Source organism: Lineus longissimus, chromosome 9, assembly GCF_910592395.1.
Source record: "Lineus longissimus chromosome 9, tnLinLong1.2, whole genome shotgun sequence".
Classification (NCBI taxonomy): domain Eukaryota; kingdom Metazoa; phylum Nemertea; class Pilidiophora; order Heteronemertea; family Lineidae; genus Lineus; species Lineus longissimus.
The window spans coordinates 10,685,850-10,698,178 of record NC_088316.1 but is presented as its reverse complement, the minus strand read 5'-3'; positions in this window follow the sequence as shown (position 1 = coordinate 10,698,178).

The following is a 12,329-nucleotide window of genomic DNA, read 5'->3' as shown; positions in this document are numbered from 1 at the left end:
GTTGAAAGCACTCTTAAGTCATTATATTTAAACGACCTATAAGGTCATACCAAACGAAGACTTTATAACATTGAACTGCCCCTTTCGAGGAGAACCGATGTCGACAATAGGATCTTCGAGGACCGCCTGCTGAATCTTCATGCCAGGGATCCAGATTCCAGTTTTCAAGAATACGTTAGCCTGCTGGTAAGATAAACCTATTTAGAGTAGATATAGATACATACAGTCCGCAATGGTCAAAACAGAAGGCGACGTGGGATGCCGAGCGCGCTGCGCGGATATTGTATCCGCGCTGGAGCTACAATAGAGATCTTTAAATTTATTTGAAAGACTCTGCTCAAACTAAGTTTAAGGTTATTTATTTCCTCCAAATAAGTGAGTTTTGTGTACATCATTGACCTTTTTGTACAGCGCTAGCATTGTATACCTCTGTTTGTAAACAAACCTTTGCCTTCAATGGAAGATTCTCCAGGAGACCACGTTTACCTTCCCAACATGTCTATGGACACATGTGTCTGCCAGTGCCACTGTCTGTTGTTAGAAAAAGGGTGGAAACAGTTGACCCATTCGTCTCTTAGTAATATTCTAATCATGCCAGAAAGCTGTTGATTAAGGGCAAAATTCGGATGTCTTACCATGCCAAAGTCGGTTTGGAGGAAAAGATTTGAAAATCGGTTTTTTTTTTCGTTGCATTTCCAGGTCGCCATATTCGTCCCTCGCTCAAAGCCATTTCACCTTGACATGTGTAGGCCTAATTTATAAGATAACTTGGTGAAGGCGGATCCATTAATTTTCCGACACGAGGCAGTCACAACGGCCTTTCTCTTGTGTGACATTTTTCATCAATGATAGGTATGTTTAATAAAACATCCCATCACACATGTTTGACTAATTCGACAAACTTTTTAAGGTCAGAAAGAGCTGCTAGTACACAGCGTAAATCATACTGAACTTCAGCAGTATTGCCTCCGTGGCCTCCCCCAGCTGAGCAATGTCAATACATTGAGGGTCAAGATGAGCGTAAACGGGCTGTCATTCTATTCCCCCTGGGCCCGGTTGTTCGAAACAAATTTTGTCACTTACGCTGGAGTTATCTTAAATTGGCGTTATCTCCGTCAGTTAAGCCATTAGACTTAACACTACGTTAAGGCCTGCGTTAGTGACAAAACAAGAATCGATTCGAAGTTGCAAGTGACGCCGTCGCGACGTCGGTTTAACGAGATCAATGGAGAGTAATGACCCCCCAGGGTACATGGTGTATTCCTGTTTCGCCTATTCCTGTTTCGCCTATTCCTGTTCCGCCTATTCCTGTTTCGCCTATTCCTGTTTCGCCTATTCAAATGTATTGCTAACCTCCCCACAGACGTAGGAATATGAACCGTCCCTTACTGACCGACCAAACCCGAGGAGAGCCACATATGTACGCATTGAAACAATACGTCAATGGAGAGAGGGACATAATGAGTTACGTTGATGCCATCAGTTACCTTGTCTGACATAATATCATGATATGTATTTTCCACCTTGTTTGACTTTGTATGTGCTGTACCTACATGTATATTATGACATGGGTTTTACAGCTGATTTTGATCAAATAATTATGAGAATGTACAATATTATGTATTTTTATCAAAAACTCATGAATTCAGTTTTCATAAAATAAACGACTGCTTTACTCTACTTAATCTATTAGTTTTTACTGTGTGTCAGTATGGTCCTATGGTCCTATGGTCAAATAAGTCCCGGACTGTCCCCGCTTTCAAGGTGACTCTTTCAAAACGGTCATGGCATAACAAAGTTGATGGCATTTGATTAGTCAAATTGTCATCACATCGTTAACATCATCCAATTGTCCCCTCACATTTTCCCCATAAAATGGACATGCATCCCTAAGGTTCCCCGTGGGAGAGTCGATTTATTGTAGGGGTACTGGAAAGTAGGCGAAACAGGAATAGGCGAAACAGGAATTTTGTAGGCGAAACAGGAATAGGCGAAACAGGCATAAACCGCTACACCATGGACCCAAGGCTTTTACAGCTTTCTCTATTTTTAATGCAGATTGGACGAAAGAAACACTTGTTTTAATTTTCCTCATTAACCGTATTAGGTCTCACTAGTCAGTGCGGAGGCCACGCCTACCTGCCTCCATAAATGACGCGACGTCATTTCATGCATACCCCTGTTCCAGCGGCTGTAGACTTGGCAGTATCTTACTCTCGAAAAAAACATATACATTTCTGAATAGCTTGTGACTCCTAGAACTCGGCATTTGGCCAAGTTTCAAATTCATCTAGACATACGGTCATGCATTGACTGATGCGGCACAATGCATGCGACACCCTGTATGTCAACGCAAATTTGAAAAAATTCACCTGTATGCCTTATATCTTCAAGATCAACAAGATCTACTCATCACCTTTAGAAAACCAACTGACAACTATTTCAATATTTTATATAAAAATAGGCTGTCGTTGTGGCTTTTGTTTGAGTTTTTTACCTTTACCTTACATTTGCAATCTCACAGGAACCAGTCTATGTCAACTTCCTCTTGAGCTATAAATAGCATGCAGGGCCTGCTCACCGCGTAAGCGTACATAAGAAGCTGTGATTTTCCTCAAATAATCGTCAGAGCTACCCCTTCACAAAATACCTCGGACATTTACATTTGAACAAGAAGCAATAGGGATAGAGTAGACCATCGGTATCCATGGTAATCGCCCGAGATTGAAGAACTGGGGGGGGGGGGGGGGGGTAGGTAATATCCGGGCCTGATCAATACTGGTTAGTGAGATCTTAACTATGGAGCGCATTATTATGTAAATTAGTTACATAACTGAAATAATCGAACCCACATGCACAACTTCAACATATCACCTATCATCCTTGAGAGTTTCAGTGCTCTCCGCCAAGCGGTTACGGAAGTGTTGTGCTGACATTTTTTGTTAAAATTTGGCCAAAATTAGCCATAAAACAATAGATCTCATGCAAATTACGTAATCAGTGATAAAAAGGACAAAGCCTTTTTCGTTCATATCCCCCAACTGATATGTGTGTGAAATTTCATTGAAAATCTCCTAACGATTTGAGCTCCAGAGGTGATAATAATAAGAACACGATTTTTTCAAACTTTTCAAACTAACTACCAATGCGACCCAATTGCTCAAATGGGAGAGGAGTAGCAGAAGGATCCTGCGTTCGGAAGCCTTATCAACCATCCTTCCTGCAGCGGATTTAGTTATGATATATTACTTTGTCACGTAAACTTGGCCCACCAGATCAAAATGGGCAGCTGCGAAAACTGAAGAGGCTGAAGTTTTCTTAGAGTGGATCCTGTAACAGAAAGCAGCATAGGGATAATCCTGGTGTCATTCTTGCGAACGCATCCGCAGTGACGGTCTCTGAAAAGGAATGGCGTAAATATTATCATCTGAACTTAATTATAATTATGGGCCCCAGACCAACAGTCTGGGGACCATATTGAGATTGCTGGAAGTTCTACATTCTTCTATCTATCTATCTATCTGTTCACCCACAAACATTATTGTGAGTGTTCTCTAAAACACCTAAATAAACCAAAAATCTTTCTTCCGTATACCACCAAACATAACCCCAACCATTCAACGTCACCAAAGACTTTTCGAAATTTGGATAATTTTGATGACTTTGAAGCGTTTTTATGCGCCGATTTTTCTGATTTGCGGCACGATTCTGTCAATCACACGTATATTAGCATAAGCTCCGCCCCGTAATGGTGACGTCATATCCTCATGCATCATGGCGGCGGTGTCTCTTTGCCGAACTGGCGAGCTGTCGAGTATTTTGAGCAAAGAACGACGGTTGAATGTAGGAATAAAATAAAGGAATAGCCTTAAATGCTTATCGATGATCCATCCTGCCCATCTGAAAAGGTTAGGGTGTTGTTTAAATGTTATTGATCGTGTGATTTTGAGAAAGCGCGAGCGTGTTTGTCCGGAAATAGATCATCCGCGAAACGGAATAGACTTCAATCCTCCATACGTGTACTGTGTGGGCCCGTGGGGGCTATCAAATTTGCTGACAAGCAAATTTCAAATTTCTAGTAATCTCTTGTATCTTAATTATTCATATTCTGGCTAAACTTTAGAATCCCCGATCGGAAATGACGTAGTTTGATCGCATTCAACTATAAATCCATTGAACAGTGGTGCTTGGTTAGTCAACCGATGACCTTTTTTTGGGGTGTGATCGGGGATTGTAAACTCGTTCCCATATTCTATCAAAAGTATAAAAAAGGATTTAATTGAATTGTCATCTCAAAACAAAACGTAGTACAGTAGACCTCACCTTAGTCGAACCTATTGGGACCATAGATTTTTCTTCGACTTACACAAAGTCTACTTAGGTGATGATTATTCAAAAGAAAAGCATGAAATTTGCTTCAACTTAATCAGATCTCGGCATATGCAAGTTCAACTTTGGCAAGGTTGACTGTATCTTCAATTTTCATGACACGGCATACCTTTTCAAATGACAACTCAATTATTCCTAAATGGACCAAAGCAGCTGTGCCTGCCATGAAAACCACCACCACTAGCCAATTCTGAGGAAAACCAGATGCTGCTACTATGTTAGTCCTATGGACAACTCCAAAATACAGAAGTACTTGATTTAATCCCACAAAGCAACTACCTTCTTTGCTCTTCTACCCAGGTGCCTCCCTACCTCACAACTTCCATTGTACATCTTCACACCTCCCTCAACCCTAATTAGTGGGGACCATTCAATTTGCTGCCAAGCAAATTCATAGTTCTAGTTATTTTTATCATTGCTATTATCAAGACCATTTTTATGGCGCGTTCGTTTCCTCTATTATCAAACTTTCCATGAAGGTCAAGAGACTACATAACCACGTCACCTTATATTCAGAGTCCAGAAAGTATCTGGTAGCATGGGCGGATTTTCTTCAATCATGGAATGGAGTTGCCATCTTCATGGATTTACATTTGACTCAAGCAGCCGATTTTGAGTTGCTCTTGGCACAATTTGTTTTGGTGACTATTTTCAAGGGCTTTGGTTCTCGGGATCCTGGTCGCATGATTGTCTGCTCCGACTCAATCATGAGTTGTCCATGGCGTATCTTGAACTTTTTCAGATTATTGTCGCTGCCCTGTTATGGGGATAGTAAATGGTCGAAAAATCTTTTTCCACTGCGATAACATGGCAACAGTCCATATTCTGAAGAAAGGTCGCTCAAAAAGTCTTAAAATCATGGACCTCATGTGAACAATTGCAATGACCGCCGCCAAAATGGGCTTCGCTATTTTCTCAAAACATTATCCCGGGGCAAATAATGAAATTGCTGACGCTCTCTCACGCTTTCAATTTCAGCGGTGGGAAGATGTACAGTGGTCAAATCCCGAGGAATGTTTTTGCATTAATACCAAAGCTAAAAAAAGGACCCATTTCGTCATAAATATGGTGTGTACGGAATTCTGCCCATGATTTCCCTGACGTGCCACGAATCTCCCTAGCTGGCCTTATCTTCCAGCACCACAACCATGGTCACCACTGAACGGCTGGGCGCGCCACGCAGAGTCTGATTCGGCGTCCCGGGTTAGGAAATTACTGCCAAAATAGTAATGTTTTGTTAATAAATCTTTTCAATCATACATATATCCGTCTTCGTGTTGCTGCTGTAAATTGAAATAAATTCAGGACTTGATGCCTTTGGGGAGAACTTCTTACTTAGATCTATAAGGTAGGCTACTTTAAAAGCACTCTGAAACCTGAAATACATGTACATATATACGTCACATACGTCAAAGCATACGTAATATAAAGCAAGAACCATGATTTATTATACTGTAGGTAGGCCTTATGAGACTGTATCTCCTTATACCTGTTTGGTGTACTAAAATTGAACCTCCTTTCCAAGATGATACATGTCAATAGCATGCATTAGATGTTATTCGTTTCTGCACCAGTCTGCTTAGGCTATATGATCTTTTGGTGGCATGATGATTATAAAGGTGGCATTGTAAGTCAGTATCAAGTAGAGACTTTGAGCACCGTCGGATCTCCTGCCCATATAACGTATCTGCGAGTGACGTCATAAGTTTGTGTAGACAAGTGCCACCGCGTAAGTACTTGTATACGAAAATACATACGAACTGTATTCCATGCGGGAAACAGTACGTACTCATGATATTGAACAATTTAACTTGCATTTGCTGCTAAATTGAGACTTCTATCATCTTCCATCTCTATAATATCATGGTTTGAGAAATATTGTAGATCACGTTGATGTGGGTTTTTTGGAGAAATTAGGGGCGTCCTCATTGCCACGTATCTCTTCAGCTGTTCACAAATTGCACACGGATAAAATCGGTGCTGAAGCTAATTTTATATCCTACTTACGTGTCACTTAACCGCAGGCGTCATACATATTTTCCATGCTGATACTTGATACGTTTTGACGGAGCTGAAAGTCATTGGTACTAGTGTTTTGTAAAATGTATAGCGCCCACTCCAAGTGTCCTGCACACGGGCGCTTTCAAAAAAGAGCAGCGTCTTCAGTCCTGTCTTAAAACTGGTCCCAGAACCATTCTCTCCCACTAAAGAGTCGATCGCGAGCAAGTTGCTCATTTTGCTCGTTTGACGTGCATTGCGCCTTTTGAGAGTTTCAGTACGCTTCCTTTTTTGCTGATGGTAGAGGAATCTATACAACTGTCCGCTGTGTCTGTCGTCCGTCGTCGTCGTCGTCCGTTGTCGTCTGTATCCTGTTTCAAAAACAGTGGCACGTTTCTTAAACGCTAGAGCTATGGACTTGAAACTTTGCACACAGGACCCACCATGTCAGGTGACCTCTGACAATGCATTAGTAAAGATGCTGAATGCTTATGAAAAAATCACAAGTTTGTCAAGCCACCAGAGTGGAATGCAATTGACCCAGTCTATATCATAATACTATAAGGCGGCTCGATAAAGTGCCATTTGGGGGTAGTGTTTCGTCTCGAAATTTTGCACGTTTGCAGGTGATATGTTATCCTGATGCAACGTTATGTTTATTTTCGGAAATTTACTTCAGCAGAGCAGTAATGAGGGATTTTTAATCGGACACTGTCAATTCTCCTTACCACTCACAGAAGCCAGGTCATTGCTGTTTAATTATGCAGGGGCTTAATCAATTACCTGCACTCCCTGTGGGGTGGCTAACATTACCTGTTGAACAGCTGGCTGTAGGGGGATGATTGGAACAGCCTGTACCTGTTGACCTGCTGAACTAAGGTTAATGTTATTTTCAATCCACGATTGCAGGTCACCTGATGTTCGAGATTTCGCGGGGAAAGAAATTGTAAACAAACGTATGTGTGCAGTTCAAATGTAAACAAAAATGTATTTTTGGTACTTTCGGTTGCTGGACTTGGGTTTTCCCGCAGTAAGGAGCTGGGGTCAAATTGGTGGTCTATTGTTTATGGGTGCTGTGTTAGCCAGAGCTAGCCCTTGATAATGAAGGTTACCATGGTCTTTTTATGTGCTCACCACGGTTTATCGCCATTTCGCCTACAATCATTTCGCCTACAGCCATTTCGCCTACCAAAAAATGCCATTTCGCCTACAGCCATTTCGCCTACCGTCATTTCGCCTACAGCCATTTCGCCTACTTGCCATTTCGCCTACCTGCCATTTCGCCTATCCGCTATTTCGCTTACTCGCCATTTTGCCTACTGCCATTTCGCCAACATACAGAAAATGCCATTTCACATAATTCTGAATATATTTGTTTTAAATCTTCCATATTGATACCAGTATCAGTAAAAAATATAAGTTATCAGGCCTTATACCTACTGTTGCAGAGGATTTGCAAATCCACCACATTTATTTGGTATCTGTCAAAAATATATGTTTGGCCCCATGTGGGCCTACTGTAGCAGAGGATTGTATCCCATTTCCCTTTTAGAGTCCCAATCATCATACACTAATTTGTTGTTGTTCAAGCTCTAATTTGGTTACTGGATTAATTACTTGATTAATTGGATCACTATAAAGTGTGTCACACAACAAAAGCAAACTAACTAATTTTCTGCTAATGTATAGTGACCGTACTCCTATCTGCCAGCTAAAAATTTGCCTCAAACCACCTCTGTTCAATACAAATATCCAGAAAGTCCTACTTTCCTTCCAATTCATAAAAAAACAAAAATAGCAGTAAAAGTATGCGAAATGGCTAGTAGGCGAAAAGACAAGTAGGCAAAATGGCTGGTAGGTGAATTGACAAGTAGGCGAAATGGCTAGTAGGCGAAATGGCTAGTAGGCGAAATGGCGAAATGGTTATAGGCGAAAAGGCTGTAGGCGAAATGGTCATAGGCGAAATGATTGTAGGCGAAATGGCTGTAGGCGAAATGATTGTAGGCAAAATGGCGATACACCGCTCACCACAGCTTTCAATACTTTTTGAAGAGGCGCGCTGAACCTGAAATGGCCTTATCAAGGTGCTGCTCACGGTGCTGAACTTCTAGCTTGTCTGTCGAGTAAGTGCCTTGCCCGAGACCTGGCTACATGTAGGAGGAGCACGCATTTTAAAGTTATAGTAGTGATAGTGCAATTGGTTCGAGCCATTTGGAGGCCGACATGTGAAGGCCTATCAGGGTACTCCTTCTTCTCCGTATAAAAAGGGGCATTGCTGACTAAGGAACGAGGCATTGCCTCATCATCTCTATATCAGACCAACTGATATACTTTTATATGCACGCATACAGCACGCCACAGCTAGGTCCGAGTCTGTGGACAAATGGTTGGTTTAATTTGTCTCTTCGATATCGCTCCTTTGATATTGCATTAGATTTTCATTGCAATTCAATCTATTCAAGGTATAGCCCATTTGAACCTGCATGCCTGCGCCACGGGTACAATGCTTGTAGTTTTTATTGCCTTATTGTGTTTCCTGCTTTTCGACATTTTTCCAACTGTCGCTGTGGTCCCAAACTGCAAGGATGTGTATCTTCAGGGACTCTAACCGACTGCTCTCCCCAGCAGCTACGGCGGTTGGCTCAACATCCATTTGTCCGTTTCATACACGTTCAAAGAAGGTCATGTTATCGGATGGCAACTGTACAACAGATTCAACAGCGAAACGTACTATGTGGATATATTCAGACCCGTCCCTGGGGTTGCAATGACGTTCGACCTGGTCCACTCAACAGAGGTTACAGACTCTACGATCGGAAATAAGACATTTTTTTCGAAACCTTTCAAGGCAACTATCTACATGTTTCTGAATACTTAGTAATCTGCCTGTAGCATTGACAGCAAAACTTGTTTTCCACTGCAGCAGGAATTACTGTCACTTACGAATTCGATGTCGAGCTATTGCTTGATCGGTCCGGAGTCAAGTACGATTGTCTATTGAAACTAATTACAATGTACTTTGACTGAATATAGATAAGTCTCTCGCATGGCTTAAGCCAAAAAACATACGCCTGCTTCTTATGTGTCCTCCTGCCACGACCAATCGTGGTTTCGTGTAATTGGTCTCTCTAGCCATAAATTTTCCTTTGTTTTTAAAACACCCTTTGTAGGTTACCCGCACTCATACTAAAACAATAGTAAAAGGCTTGTCATTGGTCATCAACAGGTAGAGTATAGAGTTGAAGGAACAACATCAGAAGATGCAGGGCTAGAGCCAGAATCCAATCGCATGACAGTGTGAGCGAATCAACAATATCAATGTAAACTTTCCTAGCGATCAAGTCGCCCTGTGCGCCGTGTGTGTTGGGCGACGGGTTCTTACCTCTATACTCGTGTTTGTACTGCGTGAAGTTTTTATGTCTTTACAGGTCCAAGCTGGTGATGTCACTGGTTATCACAGTGATAAAACGTTGTCTTACGGTTTGGCAACTCAGCTTGGCCTCTCCGCGTACGATTGGCGGGCGATTTATGACAAAGCGAAGTTCAGTAGCCATTTTCTCTCAGCAAAAAGGATATATATTAAAGGTCGTGTTGAAGGCAGGAAGGTAGCCCTGAGGGCGATTGTAGTTAGAGATGTTCAAAAGGCATGAAAGGTTAGGACTTATAAGCGCCAACGGCAACACTGTCGCCTATTGAACAACGTAGCCCATGCCAATACATGTGGTGATACAATAGACCTGTTTAGTGCAGGAAAATTGCGCTAAAAACTACGAAAACGGAGATGCGGTTGAACGTGTATAGTCCTGCAGCTTCGGGAGATATTTGTTGGTTCAAATGAGCAACGCGACATACCAGATTCAGCCAAGTTTACAGTACTAATATGGAGTATATACTGGTAAATCTAAGCAAAGTTTAGTAGTTTGTAAACTGCACGACTTATTTTACTTTCAGTTCTCGATTGCCAACAATACTTCTTGAAACGTTTCAACCCAACTACCACTGCGACCCGACTCATGCAATCGGTGACGTGCAGCAGAAAGATGGCGTGTTTGCAAGCCTGTATCAACCATTCCACGTTCAACGGATTTAGTTATGATACCTCCACAAGGCTTTGTCACTTATACTTGGCCATCAAGACCATGACCACACAACCTGCCCTTGCAAAACCAATTTACGCGTCTAGGCAATGAAATAAACATACTCCGCGTAGTACATGTAATAGTAGCGTGACAAGGCGGTTCTACTATATTGTGTTGTGTTTGAGGAGAATGTGAAATAGTAATTGTAAACCGTCAAGGAATTCTCACGCCTCTTCGTTTTTGTGATACGCGAAGATTTCAGGAAAATAGAATTTTCACGATTTGTGTTTCTTTGGTGGATTACGAAACCCCCAGATCGTTATTTTCAGTAAATATACTTGTATTAATAAAACTGAAGAAGATGTGCGTACACACCCTATGAATATCATCTCATATATCGTGTGTAAACCGGGTTCTCCCGTTAGAAAGAAATATGTGTTACGCATAGATGTTGTATTGGAAATTATTCAGTTGGAACATCCTTATAGCAAGAACGTGTCGGAAAGGTTAGCATCATAACGCCCACTAAATTCTTATTGCAGGTATGTGTAATGAAACATACCATTATACATGTTTTACTGAATTGTGAAGCATCGGTTTGTTGTACTTTCCATAGTGACGCTCGGTTTGTTGTCCATTCCATGGTAACGCTAGATTTGTTGTCCTTTCCATGGTAACGCTCGGTTTGTTGTCCTTTCCATAGTGACGCAACGGAGTGTTGTCGTTTTTATCGTGACTCTTCGTGTTAAGTTCAAACGGAACACCGTTAATATGTTGAATGAGCAAGTCAATTGTCGAACATCTCCAAAGACATATATCTCCGTCCTATCATGACGAACACACGATCATGTAAAAGTGAAATTAAGATATCGAGCCAATACAATGAATCTAGTGGTGCGACATCGAGTCTAGTCGATAATCTGACGTGAAATTACTCGTCCAAAGCAAGTCTCAAACAGCTTTTAAGGGTTGACCATGGGTAAATGTAAAGAATTGCAAAGTGCTGCTTGCTTTCTACCACTTTAAATTTTAGCAAGAGTATTTCTCCTTAAAAACTTGGAGTACACATAATGAGACTACGGGAAGTGCGTTATTTGCTTATTACAGAATGGACTCGAACCCTTGAAATGTACATTCACCATAATTTGAAGAAGTTCTCATTGCTCATAGAATTTCAATTTCTGACAAAATCCTTCAACATGTACTCAAACTTCTGCAGCAATTAACACACCTTGAAAACAAGAGAAAAGGGCATAAAGAGGTATCGAGTTCAGTCTACACTACAGAAAGAGCGCACTCCCCGTAGTTTCATTATGTTTACTCCAAGTTTTGAAGGAGAAATACTGTGGCTGAAATATGAAATGGAAGAAAACAAGCGGCCATTAGCAATTTTTTGGCAATGGTCAACCCTTAAAACGACGCACTCAATGGGTATATCCTGTCACAGTGAACAAAAACTGATCCCATAACACCGGCAATTCTAATTTTTGTTCGTGGTGTGGTTACGTAAGAGTTGCTTGCATAGGTTGCCGAAATCCTTGATATTTTCGTTCAAATCTTGCGGAATCAACGTTTGTTTCACGCCTGAACATGGGAATGCTGATTTTACATTGCTTGTCGTCGTTACTTTCTGAAATAAGATAATATGGCCTAGTTTGATCACTGTCCAGCTCACTTTGGCCACCTGCTTTCAATGGATTGTTGGTATACAACCCTAGTTCATGAGTAATTTTCCATACACACCACTAGCCTTACGTATCCAACATTTCGACTTGGGGAAATAACTGATCGCGGCGTATCGCAGTTCAAGGAAACACTCGATTTTAGGATACCAGCACCCTTGTGCCACTGCATCATAGGTCT